Source organism: Cupressus sempervirens, chromosome 4, assembly GCF_028749045.1.
Source record: "Cupressus sempervirens isolate cs-2001-9-10 chromosome 4, ASM2874904v1, whole genome shotgun sequence".
NCBI classification, from domain to species: Eukaryota; Viridiplantae; Streptophyta; class Pinopsida; order Cupressales; family Cupressaceae; genus Cupressus; species Cupressus sempervirens.
In genome coordinates, this window is record NC_143121.1 from 697,188,018 (window position 1) to 697,213,910 (window position 25,893).

Genomic DNA, 25,893 nt, shown 5'->3' on the forward strand with positions numbered 1-25,893 from the left:
AAATGTTATTGGACCATTCTATTTTTTGCACCTAAAAAATTCAATTTTCTCTAACAAAACTACAAATATTTTCTAACAACTCTATCATATATTAATGAATGCATTAATTACAACTTTATCTTTTCCATATTTGTGACAAGAGGATTAAATTTTTAAAGAACAATCATTTTTATCTTCCACCTCACAAATGAATGTCTAATAAATATTAATTATCAGTATCTATTTTTTCTTACCAAGTTCAAATATAGACATTTTAATCAAATATAGAGTTAAATATTTTATATTTCTTATTTTAAATACATTTATTATTTAAGATAGTTTATGAAGAAGAAGTCATATGAATTTATAGAGTTAAATATTTTTTAAGTTGTATAATTTAGATATTTTAATCAAATATAGAGTTAGATGTTTTATATTTCTTATTTTAGATATATTTATTATTAGTTTTACATTAATGTTCATTTTTGTAATTTGTTAAATGTTATTTCTTCAAGTTTACACTATATTTTATTAGCTATCTTACCAAGTTCAAATATAGAATTAAATATTTTTTATTTCTTGTTTTATATATATTTCTTATTATTTTTACATTGATGTTTATTTTTGACAATTGTAAAATGTTATTTTTTTAAAGTTTACACTATGTTTTACTAGCTACTATTTTACAATTCTGCTTAAATTTTTCCTATACCATTAATACTAATCCTCAAACTTACTACATATTTTGGTACTTTGAGTTAAGTAATCAACAGTTACATTTTTTGATTTAAGTGGCTGAAAATTTTATCGTCAAGAGGTTTTTGCTAAAAATTGTAACTAATTTAATTTCCCCTTCATACAATACTGCTTCAGTCAAACATAAAATATGAAGGGAGGAACTTTGGTGAATGTGCCCCTTGTTTTGGTCATAAATCGTGCACTTCCTCATACCTACCATAAAGGCCAATAATTGGAATGAAGGATATTAAATCACTGATATCAATAAAAATTTTGTCCATATTATGGTCGATACAATTAAAATTCTGCACAATCTTCAATATCAATTTTAGGTAAATGGAAGTCATTGACAAGAATCTTTATTAAATGCTGCAACTTTTAATTACTTTCTATAATCTAGTTCCCTTATGATTTTAAATTTTTATTTTCCATTTAACATTTTTTTTAGTCCCTAGGTAATTTATTGACTGTTTAGTTTCATAATATCAAAATATTGTAGAAAATTATATTTTGTTGTGAAATGTTTTTCACCAAATATAATCATTGGTTAAGTCAAATTGTATTTAATCTATAATTTAAAAGTAAAAGTTTACAAGTATATTTATATATTGGAATTGAACGAAATTATAATTGATTTATAGATGATTGGATTATTTTGTAGATGATATGTGAGCTTGACTATTTATTTTGACATATTTCACTAGTGAAATAGTATAATTCTCAAGAAAAAAGAAATCTTTAGAATACATAAATATTTAAACTAGACCATCTATATGTCATCCTTATTTGAATATTTCAATTTTAAAAAAAATAAAAATAAATAAAAAATGAATTGTAAATAAAGTTAACATTTAATGCAATTATAATCTACAATTTATAATTATTCAAATAATTTTAATTAAAAATAGAATTATTTATTACTAAAATAATAGTTTCTATTTTTATTAGGATTATATTTAAATTTACATAATAAATTAAAAATATTATTAATTAACTTAAATATTTATATTTAAAAAATTAAGATTAAATATAGACATGAAATTTATAATTATATTATTGTACTATTGTACAATTGCATTTAGTTTGCACAATTATAGAATTAGTTTGAAATCTATCCACCAATCATAAGTAATGATTTTTAAATAATCAAAATATTTCTAAAGTTTTTTTATTCTTTTATAAATTTTATATTTTGTACAAATTATATAATTGGCTCAACTCATTTTGTGTTATAGGAAACCTTTTTTTTGGTAGTTCTCCATAATGCAATATTTTCGGCTAGATTGAAGGTGAAATAAGAGTTACATGGTATTAGTTTTAGTTTCTCTATGCATACGTTTTGGTTAATCACATTTACAAAAAAACAAGTAAATCTCAATAAATATAATAATAACATGGTCAATTTTTTGTACTTTGTAAAGATTATTTTTGTCAAAAGAATGTGTGTGTGTGTGTGTGTGTGTGTGTGTGTGTGTGTGTGTGTGTGTGTGTGTGTGTGTGTGTGTGTGTGTGTGTGTGTGTGTGTGTGTGTGTGTGTGTGTGTGTGTGTGTGTGTGTGTGTGTGTGTGTGTGTGTGAAATATTATATATGAGAATGTATTGACATGATGTATAAGCATCAAAATAAAATTTATTTACAACTACCAATGAGTTAATAAGAGTATAATGAGTTTTTACACTATTCTATTTATTCATTTCTAATTATACTTTGAGAGCTTATTAATTATATAAGCATTTTTTTCCATTTTTCACAATAATTATTTTTTGATTTTCTAATATTTGAATTAGATTAAATGAAATTTATTATAAATTTATTTTATAAATTAAAATTTGTATTCAATACTTACAAATACAATTAATAACAATAAGGTAAGTACATGCCACTATGTGGCACTTGTTTCTATTACAATACTAGACATTGACCCTTGTTTATAAATTTATAACAATTTCAATATAGCTTACTTCCAATAGGAAATCAATTTGGTTAAAATAGTTATTAACCAAATTCATTTTAATCAAGAAGAGGCCAAAACCAAGATTTGTTATGATTGTTATTTTTTAACCATGAGCAAACGCAAGACCTCTTTGATAAGAGGCTCACAATTTACCACTGTGTTGTAGGCTCTTGCCTAGTTGTGAGTTTATAATATTAATACAAAGTTAATTATTAATTTTTTTAATTATTTATGTAAAAAAATATTGTTTTTAATATTTATATCATATTTTGACATTGTCCTTAGTTATTCTTCATCCATTTCTATGCTATACTTTTATAATCAATTTTATTTCTATGATATATTTTTATAGTCAGTTTTTCAATATTTAATATTAAAACTACAATTGGCAAATACTAGCCATATAGTTAACTATAGTTAACATATAAGTCATCCAAACAATATAAAGGTACACTAAATTTCATAATAATATAGTTGTTAGAATTGTTGATGTTAAGTGCATTTATCAAAAACAAAAATTATTTCAAATTATAGTTTTGTGATGCCTAGGCCACCTCATCTAAGTGGTTATTCCCTTGGCTTTTCTCATTTCACCTCTAACCAAAAAGAGAAGGAATTTGTTGATGATGGGTGATCCCCACCCCCCCTCATCATGATCCTCCTCACTTGGCTGGCACAACTAATTTACCATTAATCATAAATAATTTTAATTTAATGATTAAGTGGTGTAATGTTCCATGATAAGAAATTTTATCTCAATACAATGGTGAGTTATAAGTCTATCTCAACTTAATACACAAGAAGTGTCATGTAGTGGCATGTACTTGCCTTATATTTTAATTGTATTTGTATTAAGTTTATTGAATATAAATTGTTATATTTTTATGATTTAAATAACTTTAATTTAATCTACTTGAAATATTCTTTTATTAAAGACTTATATTAAAGTTAGAAAATGAAAAATCATTCATAATTAATAAGATTTGAAATATAGTTCTACATAAATAAAATAGTTAAAATAAAAAAAAAGTTGCATTGTCTTCCTATAACATCAGATATTTATTTCCACTCAGAAATTTTAATGTAGACAACTCCTTTTTTGACATGAATCTAAAAACTGAAATCAATAGTAAAATTAATATATTTTGTTATTGTATGTGGCTTTATATTTTATTTTCAATTGATCTTTTTAAGATATATTAAATTCACTTCAATTACTATTACATGGTTTTTTTTTTTTATGAATAGACCTTTCCTATTAATTAAATATCAAAGATATTATTGAACTTGATGAAAGAAGTAGTTTATGGTATAGTGAGGGATTGTGATGGCTCAACAAGCACTACATAAGGCTGTAACCATCTAGGCTCAGCCTACATGTGGTCTTCTAGTGGTTGCACACATGTTTGGAGGTCAGATATGATCTCATCTTCTCTAGAGCTTCTTGGGGGTGGGTTTTTATGCTATTTGGGGGCACGCTCTTTTCTTTTGAAGCATGTATGTATTCTAGGTAGTGGCATTGTGATCTTGGTATCCAATGGATTGTGCTACCATTATAGGGCTCCTAGTTTTTATTTTGACCTTGCTTTCTCATTTTGGGTTTTGTGCTCTTTGATGGGTACTAGAGAATCTTCCAGGGTTTTTTGAAATATGGACTTCTACTCCACTTTTTGTTTGAAACCCTCTCCACAAGGTTTGAAGATTTTTGATAATAGCCTTCTTTCAATGGAACTTGAGAAAGTTGAGATGGGCTTGGTACGAGGGTCTAAAATTCTAAAGATTAATGTGTACCTTAAGCAATGCAAAGAGCAACTGAATGTAGTCATTCCAATTGAGATGCTAGCTGATGACATTGATTATTAAGCCTGACATTCTGTTTATTGAAAATTCTTTGGTTTGAAAGTTTCTTTGCAATTCTTGAATATGTGGGCTAAAAAGATATGGATGCCTAAGGGAGAGATGGAGATCTGCCTCATTGAAAATAACTATTTCATGGTTACATTTGACTGTTTAGCTAATTGGAATAGGATTTTTGAAGGAGGTCTATATTTTTATAACTAGATGGGTTTATTCATTAAGCCACGACATGCTGGCTTCAATCGAAGGGAGTAACTTCCAAATTGAGTTTCCATTTTAGTTCATCTTCCAAGGCTCCCTATGGAATGTTGGTGAGAGGATGTTTTGTACCTATTAGCCTCAAATTTGGGGAAATTCATGGGTTCATCTCAGCAAATGCAATTCAAAAAAGTAATGAGTTTTTCCCAATTCTATGTAGAGACTAATGTAAGTAAGCCATTAATAGACTCTTTAGAAGTGAGTGCAGGATTCATGGGTGCAATAGCTAGATTATGAAACACTTCCTTTCTATTGTCATTTCTAGCATGAGTATGGTCACCTCCTACATAGATGTCCAAAGGCCAATCCTTTGGCGGCTCAACCTTCTCAACCTTTAGCTAATCCACCTAGGGTGGAAAAGGGCAATGCCTCATTTAGGGTTTTGGTGGTAGGGGAGATGGTTTTATTCCTATTAGAGGCTGAAATAGAAATAAATTTCATAAATGGACTTTGAAGGATAGGTAGGATGAGGATAGTTTCAATAGGTTTGAGAAGCTAGAGGATTTTAGTTAGTAGGAGGTGAACCTAATATTTCTAGATCTAGATCATGGGACTTTGGATATTAATCAACATGGCCCTTGAATTGAGGTGATGCTTGGTTCCAAACAGGAGGGGAGTATTGGAGTGCCATGCTTTGATGAGAATGAAAAAGATCCTAGTCAGTTAATACTCAACATAGAGGTGATGATGGCTCTGCTTGGTGATGGGACTCTGGCTCTAGGGATAGATCGACAAATGGGAATTGAAGATGAGTTGGGTGGTAGTGCTAATGTAGTGAAAGATAGTGTGGATAAGGTTTACCTTTTACAAAAAGTTTGTCTAAAGGTGGGTAAGAAGAATATTAAGGCATTCTCATAGTTTAGTGTTCTACAATAGGTTCTCAAGAAGGAGGGGCCAGAAAAAATTTCTAAGTCGAGAAGAAAGAAGGATGAGGAAAAGATTAAGATGATATGGGAGACTTTGGTAGTGTTGGGGTCAGTAAAGACTCTAGATTCATATTTCTCATGCCCCTTGAAATGATAGTTCTCTCTTGGAATGTAAGGGGCTTGAACAATGGCCCTAGACAAAATGTTGTTTGGGATTTGATTAGGTGTCATTCACTTGATGTTCCTTTTCTAAAAGAGAGTAAGCTCTCCATTGAGGGTATGATGGATTTAGTTCCTAAGTTATGGGGAAATGGTGGATGAAAATTCACTGGTGCTCAAGGGTGTTCTGGTGGGGTGGCATGCTTATGTAACCTACATAAGATCTTGCCCCTTTCGTGGGTGTCTTTTATGTCCTCCCTTTCCATGGTGACCTCTTGTTTTATGTCAGTGGAAATTGCTCTCTTCTCCAATGTGTATGCATCTGTGGAGCTATAGAGAAAGAAACTTTTTTGGTTCAACATTTTTTTGGTTTGTAGCTTATTTCCTTACCATACTTGGATTATAGGAGGTTTTTTTAATACTACCATGTACTCTTTCTCAAAGAGGCTCTAGTATGTTAAATACAAATTGAAAAGATGGAATAGGTAGCATTTTGGTAACTTTTTTGAGGAAAAGTAAAAGGCATGAGATAATCTACACCTAATTACTAGAAAAATTCAAGATCAAGGCCTCTTAGAGGGGTTGAGTTTATTAGAGGTTTCTGCAACAAAATATTTTGAGGAATAGGAGTTGAGAGAAGAGATTTTTTGGAAACAAAAGTCTTCTATAGAATGGCTCTAGGCTAGGGATTGGAACACTACTTTCCTCCATAATTTAGTCAAGGATTGGCGAAAAGGTAATGCTATTTTTTTAATTTTGTTTCCTAATGGGGAATCTTTTAGCCCTTATTTCAGCCGAATGCATTCATTATTTCTCTACACTTTTCTTCGAGGATTCACCTCCTATGAAAGAGGATGAATCAAAAAATTTAGCTTGTATCCCAAATCTAGTAACTAATTAAATAGATGAATCATTACTTACTCCTATTACCTTTTCAAAGCTTGAGAAGGTTGTGTTCTAGATGAAGAAAGCTAAAGCTCCTGGGCCTAATGGATTTCCTATTAATTTTTTTTAGGAGTTCTAGGAGGTTGTTAATTTAGACCTTTTAAAGGTTGTCCAAGAATCCTTTATGCATAAAAAAATGTTCAAGTCCCTGAATGCTACATTTTTAGCTCTTATATCAAAGAAGAAGGGAGGTAACTCCTTGGATTTGTTTAGCTCTATAACACTATGTAATTTTTTGTATAAAATTATTTCTAAGTTGATTGTGGAAAGGTTGAAGCCCTAGCTTGATGACTTAATTTATGAAGAGTAGGGGGGCTTTGTAGCTGGAAGATAGATCATGGATGGGGAAATTATGTCTACTAAGCCCATCCATTCTATGGAATCCTCAAAAGATAATTATATATTTATTAAGTTGGACATGGCTAAAGCATATGATCCTATTAAATGCAACCTTCTATTTAAAATCCTTGGAGCTTTTAGCTTTGTTGAGGGTTGGATAAAATAGATTAGGAGCTATGTCACTTCCTCCTTCTTTTCAGTGATTATTAATGGTGAGCCCACTAGTTTGTCTGGTGCTTCTAGAGGCCTCAAGTAGGGTGATCCCCTATCTCCTTACTTATTTATCCTTCTTTTGGAAGGCTTGGGAAGACTCATTCATGCTCAAGTTTCTAGTGGCTTGCTTTAGGGATCCAGTTGGGGAGATGATATTCCCCCTCAGTCTCATCTACAATTTTTAGATGATACTACCTCAATGGGTAGGGGTAAGGTTGAGGAGGTCCTCAATTAGAGCAATGTTTTGGATAGTTACTTGGAAACTTCTGGGCAAGGCATAAATGAGGAGAAGTATTTCATATATTTCTTCCACACTTCTAAGGGTATTCAAAGGAGAACTATAGGTATCCTTTGGTTTCAGATTGGCTCACTTATTTTTTCCTATCTTGGAATCCCTCTTGCTATTCACTCTCTCCCCAAAAGGTTTTGGCAAGAGACTCTTGATAAGTTTTGAGGATTGGTTAGTCATTGGACTTGAAGGAGGCTTTCTTCAGCAGGTAGAGTGACTCTTCTAAAGTTAGTGGTTCAGGCTTTTCCTATTTATAAATGATTATTTATTTTTGCTCCCTCAAGTTTTATTAGGGATTTTGAGAAATTGTCTTTCCATTTTCTGTGGACTAGAAATCTTCTTCATAGAAAATGGAGTTTGGTGTAGTGGAATGTTTTTTTTATGCCAAAGTAGGAGGGGATTCTTGGTTTACGAGGAACTAATTTTAATGGACATGCCTTGGATACTAAGTTCTATTAGCATTGATGATCTTAACAACATATGTGTTGGGCTATAATGCTAACCTTCAAATATTTGGGGGTGATAGAAAGTAGGGATTTAGAAAGGTTCAGTATGGAGGGGAAAGGATCTTTGATCTATAATATCCTTAAATGTGTTGCTAAACTAGTTAAATAGGGACTTTTTTTTATTTGTAATGGGGGTCGAGATGCTCTTTTCTAGCATGATTATTGGGATGGACACCCACCCATTATGACACCTCATCCCCATCTCTAAGATTTGTGCTCAATTTTGTGGAGGTCGATTGAAGTCATGTGGTTGAATTCAAATATCAGTAGTCCTTGGGTCAATTTTTTGTGTCTAGGTGGAAGGGGCCCTTGGATTGGCCTCCTAGTGGTGCAGTAGAGGATCGACAAGAGCTTGCTAAGATTTTATTGGGTTGTGTCTATAATTCTCTGAAAGGTGTTGACATAGTTGCTTGGGGTCCTAACTTGAAAGGATAATTTCTAGTTGCCTTTTCTTATTAGGTTTTGGATCAATAAGTTTTTGGAAGCTCCCAAGTTTCTTGGTCGAAGCATGTTTGGAATAAATTTTCTCAAGGCCTAAGTGTAATTTTTTCTCTTGGCTCGTGGTTCAAGGTAAGTTTCTTACTTGGGATAATCTTTGGAAATGAGGGTTCCAATCCCCTTCCATGCGCACACTATGTGGTCAACATGATGAATTCATATCACACCTCTTTTTTCATTGTTGTTTTTTTAATACTATCTGGCATCATTGGTGGAATCATTGGAGTTTACTATGTTGCCATGCCTATTATTTGAAGGAATTTTGGAAGAGACAAGGTTCTTCTCTTGCTACAACCTCTTTTCCTAAAATATCCTGGAGCACTGGTCCTAGTTTGATTGTTTGGCACATTTGGTTGGAATGTAATAGAAGAATATTGTTGGATAAAAAACTACTGATGGGGCAACTTTGGAGGAAAATTCTTGGGGCTTCACATTGAAAGGTATGACTTTCCTATTTCGATTGATCTTAGGGACTTGGGTGTTGTAAATGCCTTGGGTCTTGTCACAAGGAAGAAGAGTATTTTGAGAAAAGTGCATTGTAGGTGAGGGCATGAGAGAGTTTCTCGTAAGGGCGTTTGGTGCTCATCTGATCTAAGGAAGTTGAAAATTAACATGGATGGGTCATCTAGGGGTAGCCCTAGGCATGTTGGGGTTGGTGGTACTAGTAGAGACAACCTTGGAGTGGTGGTTTTCTTCTTTTCTATGTATCATGGTTTGTAAACTAATAATCCCAAGTGTTATTCTCCTAGTGATTGAGCATGTAGTTACCCTTGGATGGTGGCAGATTGTTTGTGAAGCTGATTCTCAGGTGGTTATTGATTTTTTAAATAATCAAAATTTGGAGGATGTGAATTGGCAACTAGCTATGGTTGTCAAATAGATTATTTCTCTGTGCTCTACCTTGGAGTCCATTGTTTTCTGCCACATCCTATGGTAGTGGAATAGGGTGGCTAATGGGCTAGCTAGATGGGCATAAGAAAAGAATGATTCTTTGTCTTTGGATGATTTGGGCATTCTCCCTACCGATATGGCCCTTGTTCTCGAGGAGTGGGTTGCTAAGGATATTAAATTCTTCTCAGGTGTGAATTAATTCTTGATGTTTTTGGCCCCTTGTGTCTTCTTTCTTTGTACTTTGTACTACTATTATGATTCAATAAAGTTTTAACCTTTTTTCAAAAAAAAAAAAAATTGATGAAAGATCAACCCTGTAGCTCCCAAGAATCACTTGCATACAAACACTTGACATAGAAAGACATCAGAAAAAGATATGGAGGCTTGAATACCAAGATCCATAGATGATATGTTTTGATAATAGAAATTTCTCATTTTTTCTCATCAAGAGTGTCTCATCTATGGATATGGCTATTCAAGCCTCCATAACATTTGCTTCTCTCTTTTTGTGACAGGTATCTGCATGCAAGTGATTCTTGGGAGTTGTGGGATTGATCTTTCATCATCTTCAACATGGTATCGGAGCATAGTGCCATGAATAAAGTGCCTTCCCTACCAATATTTGTGCCATAAAACTTGTGGATGGCACTGTGATCTGTGGTGCCAAAACTAATGGCATGAGGGTTGATGAAAAATCAAAAATGGGGATAAGATATCAATCCAAATGCATCCCTTCACACGTACCAATCCACAAACCATCCAAACTACCAAAATTGCTAGAAAAAGACCTAAAAACTCCATAAAAATAATAAAGGCACCAAAATCCCATACTTTGGAACAAGCACATGGTTCATGGAAGAAGATGAGCCAAAAATAGGTGGCCCATGGCTTCAAATCACTGCAACAAAATACTACATAGCCCGAGATCACACCCACCAAAAAATAGTATGAGCAAGTCACAAATACAACTTAGGTTTTCTTCGTTGGATCTTACTTTGGGAAAGCCCATTTTGGAAGGCTAGAGTTGTATCCATGACTTGCTCATGCTATTGTTTGTTGGGCATGATCTCAGGCTATGTAACATTTTGGTGGAGTTATTTGAAGTCGTGCGACACATATTTTTGGCTCATCTTCTTCCATAAACCGTGAACTTTTTCCAAAGTATGGGATTTTGGTGCCTTTTTATTTTTATGGAGTTTGCAAATATTTGTCTAGCTGTTTTGGTAGTTTGGATGGTTTGTGTCTTGGTACATGTGAAGGGATACATTTGGATTGATATCTTATCCCTATTTTCGAGTTTTCGTCAACCCCCTTACCTTTAGTTTTTGCGCCGCCAATCACAATGCCACCAACATATTTTATGGCACAAATATTGGTAGGGAAGGAACTATATTTATTGTAGTATGCTCTGATACCATGTTGAATTTGATGAAAGATCAACCCCATAACTCCCAAGAATCACCTGCATGCAAAATCCAATCATATAAAGAGAGAAGAAAATGTTATGGAGGCTTAAATAGCCAAATCCATAGATTAGACATTCTTGATGAGCAAAAAAGAGAAATTGGTATTATAAAAAATGGACCAATTAATAATTATAAAGGAAGACCATCCTTATAAAGGAGATCAAAACCCTAAAATGGTCTAACCTAGGTTGCATCATCATAATTATTAAAGAAATTAATTATTAGATGCCTAAAGTTTAGCTCAAGGAAACTAGAGTTAATTAGGAAATATCTAATTACTCTAACAAATAAAATCTCACAAAAAAAAATGGGTTGGGGGATACAAGATCACCCTACAAGTTCACTTAGTATGAAGCTGGGTAAGATAACTATTAATAAAAAAAATATTAACATAATAAATAAAGCCCTTAGGCTACAAGAGCAGTGTCATCTGAGGGAGGGTCTTTATCATTAGAACCATAAAAGTCCTTAGGGTTGGTAGTTGGCTTAAGGGGAGCACAACCACCATCAGGGATGATAGTAGCATCATCAAGTTCTTTTTCTCCATCCATCCTGGGCAAAGAGGTAGCTAAGTCCAGCCAAGGGAAAGCCCATTTGCAGTCTATATGTGCAGAAGGCTAGCTCACATTAGGGGTAGTAAGGGGAGCCACACGGGACCAACCTAAACCCAACCTCTATGGAGGCAAGGCCAAGTGATGGTGATCACCAAAACTGTGACTAGGAGAGCGATGATGAGACTACAACTTGAGAGTATTCAAGCAATGCAAAGAATTTCTCTGGCCTCTCTAGAAACCATGAGGAGGAGTATGATCGTAGGATAAGGCATCTGATGACAACTAGAAAACTATACAAGGGGCATTTCCCCAATGAGCTAAATTCTCCTATAGGTGAGAAATCTCCAACATGGCCTTATCAATCTGTACTTGAATCTGCATCATGACATTATTAAAAATACATGCTTTAAAGGACATAGCAACATGTATATGAAGAAATTTGTGAGAGAATAAAACAAAATTTCAGTCCTTCCAAATAAATTTGCCATTTTGAAAGCTTGCCATATCTGGGATTACATAAAAGGAAGCCTAGGTAAATCTTCCCGCACAACCATATGCCATGTAAAGGCCTCTGGGCAGAAAGGCTTTAAAAAGTCATGGATCTACGGCCAATAGTTTTGGTCTCTCTTATAAGCAAAAAAATATGTAGGAAAATTTCTAGCTAGCCACAAAAATAACATCTAGGGTCCAAGACTCACAAATGTCAAAGCTGAGGGCCCAATGGTAGCCATTAGAAGAAGAGACACCAATAAAAGTGAGTTATTTTTGTCTTTGTGATGGTTTTCCAAACCATGGAAAACCTAAGACTCTGAGTCTTGTGAGAGGATTACAAATTCTAACATTGATTGAGAGTATCAACCATCAGAATGTGGGAAACCAACCACTGCTAGCCAAACTTGGGTTTGTAATTAGTCATAGGAGTGATAGGATACCACTTCCAATCTTTCCACCATGGACGATATGAATAAATACCAAGCTTGTGCAATAGAAAGCCTGGCACTGCAAAAACTACAAAGATCAACTATCTATCAATCTAGATAGATAAGCTTGAAGTACACCTATAGGTCCTCCCATGAGTGAAGGCTCATGGTAACCTTAGGAAAAAACTCTTTGGATGTCTTGATTCCCCTTCAAAATAAGTGTAGTGTGCTAGCTCCTTGAATTTTAGCCAGTAGAATACCTTGAAAAAAAAACAAGGGAGATCACCACAAGTTTTTTTGGTTCATAGAGAGCCCATCTCTAAACCCATTGCTAGCCTAGTGAAGCCATAGGTTGATGTATTCCTAGGATTTTAAAATTCTTTTAGCAACGAAAGGTCCTTGAATCTACAGAGGTTCAGTGGCCATGACAAGGGTTTGCAAGCCAATCCCCTTCCAGGAAGGTTAGTTAATTAGAAAGCCAGAAGATATGAAATGATAGAAAAAAATTCTCTAGGCCTCGTCACCAGTGAGAGCCCAAATGACCCCCTTAGCATAGAGGGAAATCCCTTATTTTGGAATGGAAAGTGGTCTAAGACTACCATAGTCATTGGGAAAACAACAAAAGTCCTAGGAAACTCTATAAAAGAAATGATGCACAACATCAAATTCCTAGAGGAAATCCCTTAGGAGACATTCAAGCTTGAGGTATGATTCTTTGGAAAGGGACCAAAATGAGGTGTAGTAGACGTGTAGCAGCCAACACTTTATAACAAATCTAAAATTTTCTTGTAAAGGGAGAGAGTTTTAGTGATCCAATAGTCCAATTTCTTCTCAATCCATGCTAGGAATACATTCCAAAATTTCATAGGGGAAGCTTGAAAATAAAATGGAATCACAAATAAATTAAAGATTTTACCATGTTGAACCAATTTCCACCCATAGCACTACAACCATTAAGGGCTTGTCAAGAAGGATTGTCTATAACAAAGGGTCTTCTACCATTAAATAATAGACTCAAAGGAAAGGGAAAAAGTATCCAAGCATTGACAACATTATGTTCATCCTCTAGAAGGGTAAGAAAGGAGTCATCAACAAAATGTCCATTCATAAGCTACACAGTGGAATCTAGAAGAGCAATGCCACACACCAAACCTTGAGAGATAGCATTGGTTATAAGATAGCCAAACCTTTCAAGAACCAACATATAATGAGAAAGCACTAAAGGGAAGCCTTGATAAATAGATTTGTAGAGCCCAAAGCTTCAAATTATCAATCATTTATGGTAATACAAGAAGAGGCATTACCAAAGAGCATCTAAGCTAATTGCAGAAAGAATGGGCCAAACCCCAACACTTGAAGCATGGCCAAAATGAAAGGCCATTCAATCTAATCATAAGCTTTGGAAAAATCAATCTTAAGAAATAATTTCTACTATTTGGATTGCCAAGCCCATTCCATACCTTCCCAAACATCAATAATATTGTCCAAAATATATCAAGATTTAATGAAACCAATTTGTTCAGAATGAGTAATCCAAGGGAGTAGATGCCAAATTTTAATGGAAAGAGCCTTGTCAATAGTCTTGTAAGAGTCATTCAACAAAGTGATGGGCCTCCAATTTAAGATTTCCTTAGGATCACCAATTTAGGTATGAATTTTATATTACCCTTATTAATAATGTTTCCTAGGGAATGAGAATCATAAGATTCTTGATACACCTAATGCAAATCAGGGCCAATATCATCCCATATGATTTTGTAAAATTCATACATAAAGCCATCACAATTAGGGGCCTTATCATTAGCCATGGAGATGCTATCTTGCTTGAGTTTAACAAGCATGATCTTTTTCTCACAAAAGGCATATTTCTCTAGACAAATCCTATTGGTAGTAGCAATAAGACATGTTTTTAATGCATGTTCACACATTATAGAGGGCCCCTAACTGATGAAGACCTTCTCATAATGACATATAAAATCCTGAAGGATTATAGGTAGGTTAGAAAAAAACCTGCTGGTCTTCCCTTATGCTTTTGATGCCTGCCAAAAAATGACAAGCCCACACAACATTGAAAAACTCTTTGGAACCTTCATTGCCAACCTCCAAACAATGGAGATGGGTTTTGATCTAAGCTCCCCTAGTAGCATACCTATCTACAACTTATTTCTAGTGTCAAACATTGGCAAGCCAAAATTGAAGATCTATATCAAATGGATTCATGGTGAGAGCTTCTGAGGATGTATACATATCTTTAGTAGTGGCTTCATAAGATCTTCATTGCTATATGACCAACTATCTACCATAAAAGCAAAGAAATTTGGCAATGTAGAGAATGATGTCACTCCACCATTAAATCCACCAATCTCAGATGTGGGGTCAAGGCTCAAGATTCTAGACTTAAATAATGTGGCCAACAATAGGGGGATGGGACAATATGGAGCTACTAAGATAAAAATAGGTTTTGCAAGGATATGATTGAGTTTTGTGCTAGGTGATAGAAAAGAGGATGAGGTAATGATTTGACAAGATCACATTTGGTAGAGGACTAACCTAGCTTGAAAGTTGGACCAAGTACGCCAAACCCCATTAGACTGACGATAGTTAGCATTGGGATAAAAAAGGCCTAACTTATTTTGCATATAAAACTAGGCCTCCCTTTTTCTAGCTACCCATCAAAAAGGAAGAAGCCCTTCCTTGTTAGTAGCCAACTCAGCCATATTGAAATTCCCACAAAAAATGTAGGTTTTAGGTGGCAAGCAATTTTCCAACAAACACCATGGGTCTAAATATTCAAAAACATCATTAGGGGCATAAAAATTAACAATAAAAAAAGAATGATTATGAAAAGACAACAAAATCCAAACAATCCTTTGCATAGGGTCAAAGCCATGCAAAATAATAGAAGAAAGTAAATGAGGAGAGAGAAGACTAACAATGCCATCTCATCTAGCCTCATATTGGGAAGAAAATAAGGCACTTTTTTACCAAATAACTTGACTGATTAAGGTGAGAAGAAACCCATCACCCTTAACTTCTTGAAGACAAAGAACATGAAGATGACCAAGTTGATACCTGATATCATAAACATAATATTTTCTAGGGAGCTTGATTATCACCCACACATTCAATGAGAGACAATTAATGGTTACCCTAATTTAATGTCTTCATCATCCCCAAAAGAAGAGAAGTTATTGTGCAAAATTTTTGGAGCATCAAATGAAAGGTCTGCAAGAGAGATGACCTGTCACATCTAATCTCCACTCTCATGAACCTCATTGTGACCTTCTAGGTTATGAAAATGATGAAGGGAATATGATGAAATAATTGATGCCACCTACGGTGTTCAAACCCATAAAGGGAAAGTGTCAAGGGTATGAACACCACTATCCCCTGAGCATTAGGGTTTGAAACAATTGATAGTGGGAGTAAAGAGATTAAAGGCTCTGATAACACAAATTTTGAGCTGGGTCAACCATTCTCTGGGGGGAAACATCATGCCTTAGCTATAGTGGATCCCTTTCCTTTTTTCATAATGGTAGTCCATTCATCTTTTTTGGCATTCAGAGCTAGTTTGGCTTTTGGGACTAGTGGATGATTGCAATCTAGTAGTGGACAATCCCTAATCTTGTGTTTGGTAGACTGATACCAATAGAAGGTGTTTCAGAGGTTTAAGTAAAGTACCTTCTAAGTGAAGGTGGTACCATAGGTCTATCTATAATTTGACTAATTCTTTGTGGTCCCTAGAGAGGTCGACCTCATCACATACCCTATGCTGGAGCTGAGCATTAAAAAATGTGTTCAACTCAAGACAAATAACCTTGCCAACAATTTGTACAATGACTTCCAAAAAGGACTAGCATGAGATAGGAATTCAAGGTAAATCCACCCATACAGGCACCTTAAACTTGCAATCATTAGAAATAGCAAAATCATGCAACCAACACTAAAAGACTAGAAGAGATGACTTAATAGTCTAGGGACCTCGAACAAAAACATGCTTAGCTTGGCCAGGAATGCCAAAATGAAAAAGGAAAAAGCCTTTGGTAAGGATTTAAACACCTTCAAGGAAGACACCCTGAGGTGTCCAAACCTTGGAAACCCATTCTCATAGCATGCTTTTAGAGGGAGTGTGACCCACAAAATACCCAATCATGGATTTTTTTTCTAGCCAAGTACATACACTATCATATTCCTTGACATTCAAAACAATATTAGGAGAGGAATTACCTCGTGAAACACCTTGGATACAAACTTGTGTGAGAATTTGTATTCTGGAGTCACTCTCCCCAACAACAACAACAACTCCAACACCATCATCAACTACTAGGCAAGAGCAGGCCAATGCTATTATAAAAGAAAACAAGTCCTGTAGTAAGTGCAGTATGATAGATGACAAAACAACGGAGATTAAGATGGAAGCTATATAAACCCTAGCAGAATACATTTTCAATCTCTCTAAATTTAGTTTGTTTGAATTACAAAATTTAGAATTACAATATGCTAACCCACATGGGTGCCTTCATTACCTTAAATTTATTTTTTAATGGACACTTCATCTTTCCAACAAAATTTAACATAACACAATTTTACTAATTATAAATAAAATATTTCAACATTGATCTTTTTATCACAATAGTACACATATACATAAAGCTAAGTAACTTTATTTTATTACATTTTACTTTCTACATTTTAATATTATCATACATTCCCAATTAGATTGTAATTTAACCTTGCTATTGCATACATCTTAATGAAATAATCTAGATTAAATATATGGGTAGTTTATTTTTATAACTTTTTCTATTCATTTATATTTTATTTATATGACTTTTTATATACATAGAAATGTGTTCATTTTCCCTTTTAAGGAATTTTATTATTAATTATATCTTAGTATAAGTGCAAAATTTACTCGAAAAGATTGCATTATGAGAACCTCCAATAAAAGGGCTTCTATAACATAGAATCAATTTAGTTAATCATACAAATTTTATAAAATATAAAATTTATGAAGGAATAAAAAAGCTTAATAAATATTTGAATTATTGAAAAATAATTATTATGATTGGTGGATAGATATAAACTAATATAATAATCATGCAAAGTGAATGCAATATTACTAGCCTGTGATGAGTACAATGATAACTAAATCCAACAACAACAATAATAAATACTCAAGGCTTCAACTCATTACTATAAAAGAAAAACAAAGCCAAAAAAAATTGTATCCCAATAATAAATATTAAAATTAAATATACAATAAATTTGTCAACATATATGACTTTTCCTTTGTCTTTATAAAAGTAAGCAAAATTAATTATTAAAATATATTAAAAATAATAAATTAGTCTAAATTAATTATTAAAAAAATTAGTAGATAAAAAAAATTATCAAGTATCAATTACAAGTATATTAATAAAAGATATATCTAATGAAACTTTAGGATTTCACCAATCAAACTACATAAAATATTGTTTCTGTTTTAAAAACTTAAAAATTGTGTGCGTAGAGTTATATAAAAATGTTCTCTATAGTAATATATATTTAAAAAGTATACTCTAATTTTTTTAATCACTAGTTATTCTTAATGTAAAGTATGAAATGATTACAATAGTACAAGACACCCTTGTTTTCGTTGAGCATAAAGGAGAGGGGTGTGGTTTCTTAAGAAAGGTTGGTCGTAGAGCTCACATACTTGTAAATAGATTGTGGGAAGGCCATGGAATTAAAAGTACTAGAAACGATAGGGATTGGGTTATCTCTAGTAGTGATAGAAAGATTAGATACTTTTAGACCATTTGTTGAGATGGTTTCTAATTGGATCTTTAATTCCTAGAAACCTAATGGGAGTTTGAAATTGTCATCTCTAACAAGAAGTCAATTTATTATCTAGTTTACCTCTAAACAATATATGCTAGTTTTTCTAAGGGGCTCATGGTTCTTCAAGATTCATCATTTTTGTTTGTGTAAGTGGAAACTTGGGTTTTACCTATAAGTAGGTCCTAATAGGATGGTACCACTATGGGTTAGGAAGCATGTTCTATCCTTAGAGATGTGGGGTGATCTTATTTTTAATTAGATAGGGGAGTCCATTAATTAATTCACTACCTCAAATGATGCTATAGGAAGTGAATCTAGGTTATGCTTTGCAAGATTTTATGTTTATGTTGGAGTTGGAAAACCTCAAGTCTAAATTTTATGGTCAACAATACTAGTCAACAATGACTAATACATGATGTTTTTCTAAAGTTTCTAGTTGCTTCACAAAGAATGTACCCTCTCAAAGTCCTACAAACCTACCATGTTTCCCCCTAGATAGTCATGATCTAAAGGGTGTAATTGATGCATATTCAAGAAATATTCTTCCCTATAAGGGCTTGCATAACTAACATCATTCTATACAATTTTTCGTTCATAATTTATAGATTGTTATGTGCAATCATGACACCTCTAATCAAATGACCAAGGCTTTTTTCTAGCCCACCTAGAAGACCTCTTATAATTAACCAATGAAAGAAATGAATTTTTCTATAATGTAGTGAATTGAGTGATTCATGTTGGATTCTTCAATATGTGAGCTGATTGTAATACTATTCTGACCATTATGCAATCATGTTGATCAAGGGTTGTTCTATAAAGCCCCAAATACTTGTAAACTTTAGGGGTTGGAAAATATTGGACTCCTTTTCAATAGGTGAAGATAAAACTATATTATTTTTACATTAAACATTTCTAAGAGAAAGACCCTAGATTTTATTTTCTTTGGAGTTCTATTTAGGCTTGGTATATTTTCTCTTAATACATCATGGAGACCATTTATTTAGTATCTTTTTCATTTTTTTTAATCAAAATGTCATGTGCTAAAACTTTATAGGTTTGGTTATGTTTGTTTATGTTGGTGCAATACTTTTCAATTTCTTTAGTTGAACTTGTGATCATGACAATTTATTTTTCCTTCTGATGCATCTAAAACAAAGGATGCCTTGTATCTCTTACAATCTTCTCTCAAGAAAGACTCATTTTAGGAAGTGATGTATTTTATTTGTATACTTATAAGGACAATTCATGTCTTTTAATGGGTAGGGTCTTATATTGTATCTTTGGTCAATGAGGTTTGCACTTTCTTTGGGAATTTTGTACATTTATTTGGACTTTTTGAGGCTAGTTTTATAATAGGATATGAATGAGTGATCTCTATGTTTTTCAACTTTACCTTCTCATTCTCTTTCCAACAATCAAAGTTTTTGGTTCATTATGTCATAGGTGGATATATGAATGGAACTTTGAGTTTAAATGGACTAAATTTATAAATACCAACTAACATATTCTCTACTATCCAAAAAAAAATTGTATGTGATACTTCACTTCACTTCACTTCCCCTTAGCTTAGGTTTTTTTTTTAAGGTTGTTTCCTTCCTTTTATCAAAACATGAACCATGAAGAGTTGTCTTCTAAAATAATATAGGTTGTACTATAGAAAACACCCTATCCCACACCTACAACTCTTGTAGACTTCTCTCATTTAGGCATGAGCCTATTTCTAGGATCAACAAAATTTCCTAGCACAGACAGTAAGATAGAGTAAAATGTAATTGCCAAGTGAATGCTTTAGATTTTTTAGTTTAAATGAAGAAAAAAATTTACACATGAAAAGCTTTGATTTTGGTCCACTTAGGAATGGACCCACATAACTACAATTTTATTGATTAGTTTTATCATAAACCTTATCATGGGGATTCACTTCTTCATTTTTAGGACATTTTCTAGATCACTAGTGTAAGCTACAAATTATTGAGATAGGAAGAAAATTATCCACCAGTAATACTTGAATATATTGGATATCTTTGTTAAGAAATAAAATTTGGTTGAAGATTCTATTTTGGAGGACCACTTTTTTTGCATAGAGGCTCTAAAACTTTTAGATCTAATGAGAGATGGACCAAAATAGATTTTTTTTTGGATTTCTCCTTCCAATCCCTAATGTCAAATACAATTTAAATTTTATATGGGTTCACTTAGGAATGGACCCACATAAATAGAACTTTATTGATAAGTTTTATCATAAAATTTATCATGGGGATTTACTTCTTAGTTGGTAGGACATTTTCTAGATCTCCATTGTGAGCTACAAATTATTGAGAGAGGAAGGAAGAAAATTATCCACTAGTACTACTTGAATATATTGGATACCTTTGCTAAGAAATTAAATTTGGTTGAAGATTCTATTTTGGAGGACCACCTTTTTTGCATAGAGGTTCTAAAGCTTTCAGATCTAACGAGAGATGGACCAAAATAGATTTTTTTTTGGATTTCTCCTTCCAGTCCCTTATGTCAAATACAATGTGAATATTCAAGGAAAGACTAATTTTCTAATTCTCAAATAAAAATATTGAACAAGGTTAACATGCATAATAGCTTACATAAGCAAGTGAATTTGAACAAGTAGATACTCTACCCTTGCAACATCCAAAGACTAAAAATTTGGGACTTCTCTTCTTTGAGAAGTTAGGAATCAAGGATAGTGTTGGAACTTCCATGAGTTGTAGATATGTTGTGTTGATAGAAGGATTTTTCATTTATGGAAACATATATATATGACAAACTCGTATTCTATATGAAAAACTATTTTGTGAAGACTAGTAGCAGACCAATGTATAAGAAATCATGATAGAGATAGTTGCAAGTGTTGCTACTAAATATGATTGGAGAATAGAAATTAATGTTGGTGAGCAAGGTAGATGGTATATAATGTAGTCAAAAGTAGGAGAACCTCGAAAGAAGATTTCCTAGCCCCCAGTGAATAACCACACAATGAAAATACAACAGAAGATACATGATTTGATACCAAAATCAACTCTTTATTTATAAAATAATTGATTACATGCAATGTACTCAGCTATAAGGCCTTCTTGGATATGACCAAATATAAGAAAATTAATATTCTACAAGATCTCTCAAGTTCCAACACAAACCCTAGCTAGTCTAGATTTGTAACACAATAACACTCTCAAAGAAAACTACATTAGATCTAAACTTGTGCTTGTAAGCTCAACAAATAATATTCTCATTTCTTAAATCTCAACCACTAGCTTTATTCAAACTTTTCTCTTTTGCCACATCCTCTTTTCTAAGCTGGATTATTATGATCCAAGATCCACTCCCTTGAATCAATAAATCAAGACCCCACCTTAATCCCTTATATCCAACTAAGCCACAAGTCAAACTAGAAAGTTACAAATTAAATAAACCCTTATATTAAATGCATATTTAAGACACAAGTTGGCTCACAACAAAAATTATGTTGGTGTTTGAAACTACTAAGCAACAAAATGCTCTATATCATAGTGAAATTACTCACACAATCTAAGGATTAGCCAATTCCTAGTAGTAGTTACATGAATAAACCACTTTGACCCAACTTTAACAAAACCAAAAATGGTTTTCTACTCTTTAGGCACTGCTAAACTAAGGCAGGTATACATAGGGATGATTCTAATGAAAACTTTGGTATGAAATTATCTTAGTTTCATTCTGATTCTCATCTTTTACTCTCAAGCACATACATAGTTTATCAACTTTCTCTAAAAGCTTCTCAGATCTAGTTATAAATCTCCTATTAGTTTACAAGTATTCTTGGAATTAGTGGCTATGTAAGACTCATAAAACTATATGCAAATGAGTGGTAACTGGCATTTTTAACTTTAAAAAAAATGGAATGAAAAGGTTTTGATTTTTTTAAAAAATGATTTGATATGCAGTAGTGAAATTCACCCTTGCTCACTTCTGACTTATGTGACTAGTGCCTTATCCATTGGGAAAAAAATTAACTATTGGTGGGAGATCTAATTCAAATAATTTGTAAATGAATTAATCAATTGTAGTCACCCATTTCCATTCTTATGAAGTATCCTTTTTATAAACTCATAAACCCTACCGATTCATTAAAGCATTTCTATAATTCCTTGAATTCAAAGCAACATTGATATTAGCACACAACCCATCCAGATTGCATTCAACCAAGTTAAACCTTATTTAAAATGACTTCAAAGTAGAAAAACCCATAAAGAGGAGATAGAAATTGGTGACACAAATATAGTGTAAATACCCCTTTGTATTATCCCTTTAGATGACTAAGACAATGACCAATAGAAATCAATTGAAAGCCTAGAACATATTTCTATTTCTATCATTCCAATGTGTCATCAAAGAGTACAATTGGAAGCAAACTCAAAAAAACTACATACTATTGGACTGACTATTTGTACTTTTCTTGAGAGAAAAAAAAAATTATACAAGTTTTTAGACCATCACATTGCCTTGAAAACTCATTTATATAACATGAGTTGCAACCAGCAAAGGGCAATTGTGATTGACAGGTGTCCTTCTAAAAATATTTCCAAACACCTGTCATACAAGACAAAAAAGAAAATAATAGAAAGGCTAATACAGTGAACATTCCTTTGTGGGTCCCTTCTGTTATTCCCTTTGGAAAGGCAAACATACTATGATTTGATTCTTCTATCAATCTGATTCCTTGGAATAAGTGACCATGAGGCTTGAAAATGATTTTTCCTCTTCAGTTACCTGCAAGTTTACTTTAACTTGGAGATTTTCTCTGTCTTCATCATCAAATGTTAAAGTAATAGTTACACTTGCATCATCTTCTACCTTGTCATCTTCTAACACTGCTCTATAGACATGAATTTATCTTTCAACTCGTTATAAGTAGTGTCATCTAGCCAATCAAAATTTAGAACCTCCCTTTGTACAATTATTAAATAATTTGCAACTGCCTCTATATCAACAAGGTTTTTCCTTACATCTTTATAAAATAATTGTAAATTTACCAGCTCCTCATTTGTTCGGGCCCATAAAAAATGACCAATTTCATTAATGACTTTATTCATCCTTTCACCAAAGATGTCATCCATCTCTTTCTTCCATTCTTCCTTTTCCTTCACTTTATCAATGGTCTTTAAAGCACGAGGAAATAAATCAAACTTGTCTACAATATACTTGGAAAAAACAATAACTAATCTTTTTTGAAAAGAATCTTCTTTGTCATCAAAACCTTGCAATTTATTTAGCAAATCAAAGACCTATTCTATTTGATGACATGGTAGTTGAATGATAGATATACACATAGCAGTGATATCTTTGTTTCTTTCTATCCACTTCTACACAAGGGCTCTAAATACAACTTCATCTCCCTTCAACTCATCCCTGATGATTGCAATCCTTGATAATAAATCAAAAAATGATGGCCATTCTATCTTGTCCACTAAATACATAACACCCTACCTTAATTTTTCTTGATACTGATCATTTAGTTCTGCATGTAGTGCATATTATTTGTTCTTCTCCTCTTCAAACTCCTCTACAGTGTAGAAATAAGGCCTTTTTGGGGTGTCTGGTATCAACAACTCTTCTCACAATTATGCTTCCCATCAATGTACACTCATCTGGTTGTGATGATGTGGCTCTAGATCCTCTTCTCAATGACCAACTGACCAATGTAGCTTGATCTTCAATGAATGCAGTGCCTTGGAAGTCCCTTTTATTTTGACCTTGCAAATTTAGTTTATTTGAAACAGAACTGGAAACAAAGGCATCAACAATATCTGAATTTGGTAACAATAAAATGTTAGATGTCTTCACTAGTTGCCTTCCATCCTTAGGGCTTATATTCTAAAATTATTTTATCATTTCTTTTTTTGTTTGGTTCTGGATGGAAGCTTCATCCATTTCTGGATGCTTTGTTTTCAACTTTTTATATTTTTCTTAAAAAATATTCATGTTTTCCCTCCATGCAAATTGCTAAAAAGCCCAATATTTCACAAAGCTGTCATCAGCCAAAAATTGATGACTTGCCTGTTCTAACATAGGGTCCAATTTCCTGCCTTTATAGTTAGCTATTGTTAGGTCCAAACTTGGTAGAGGAGGTTCTGGATGGTTACCCTCATCTAATTCTTCTTGAGTAATAAAGATACCTCCCTGTGATCCCATCTGTTCAATTTGCTCACCTGTGAGTTGTTCTTGTCCAATCCTCAAAGGGAATTGGGTGGGTGAATATTCCTCAACTTCAGGCCTCTCCTCTTTCATTACCTTTTGCCTCTTGAGACTAGGCTCATCAGGTCTCTCCTCTTGGGCTGTACTGGTGGATCCCATTATTTTATTTCCCTTATCTACAAGAGCCCTTTTATTTTGAATTATAGTGCAACCAGGCTTCTTTTGTACAATTATTTGACTAGCTCCTATATTAGGAGTGAAAGCAAACCTCGCCATGGCTTTTTTAGCCTTATTAGGATAAGAATCAATCAAAAATTGTTTCCTCTTATTCACAGCTTCCATTATTTCAAGGAATTTATTCATGAGCTTATTTATTCTGTCATCCTCTATATTAACATTATCTAAAGGACTATATTTCTGATCAAAACAATGAATGAATTCTAGGACCCAGTATAAACTCTCCCTTTTTCTTTTTTAGTCTCCTGCTCCTGCAATGAGAATTCATTGCTTATAATGTCCTTTGGATAATATGAATAATGTTTGACCTATCCCAGCTTAATTCTATGCCTCAAGGTTTGATTAAAAAATTCCTCAGAATCACAAAAATGAGAATGGGAGATACACATCATATAATGATCCTAAATTTTATACAAAAATAACCAACCCCCTTTGGTAATCACAAACTGATGGGCCACTGTATAGGTAGGGAAAATTTACCCTAGTTTCCTTTTCAATAGAAACATTTCTTTTACTCCTCCTAATTGCCATGAAACTTTAGCCATTCGTACCTTCAAAGGTACTTGGTAAGGCAAGACATGAGGACTCCCTTTAAAACCATAGATTCTAAAAACTGTGGAAATAGGGTAAGGAAAGATATCTCCTCAATTGTGTGAAACTTTCAAGTTATGGGGTTTGTCCATAGATCTAAGGAGGTCCATTAATACCATAGGGATTCGAGGATTATGTCTTAATATGAGACATCTCAATTTAGAAGCAAAATACATATCAAATCTGACAAATTTGGCATTATTTGCATCCTTGGTCATATCTGCACTCCATAACTAGGCTGGTAGTGCTTCCCCATTCTCTTATCAATTCATTTCCATCTCATTACCAAAATATGTCACCCCCTTTAACAAGAACATATGCATTAATAGAGAATTGTGGCCAAAAGTTTTCTCCACTTTGCCCTTCAAAATTCCAACTAAACCAGTATGAATTTCTTCAAGGAAAAAGGAGGCAAAGTCAAAGATAACATCTACACCGAAAGAAGCAATCTAAGAAATCATATACATAAGGCCAATGGGCATGAAATCCTACTCATCCTCACCAAAAACACATCACAGGGTCTTGCATATTTCTACAGCTTGGGAAATGAAAAGGCTCTTCTTAAAAGGTTCCCTAGAGGTTGCAGTAATTACCAGCAAAGTTCTTATTGTACCAATGTGT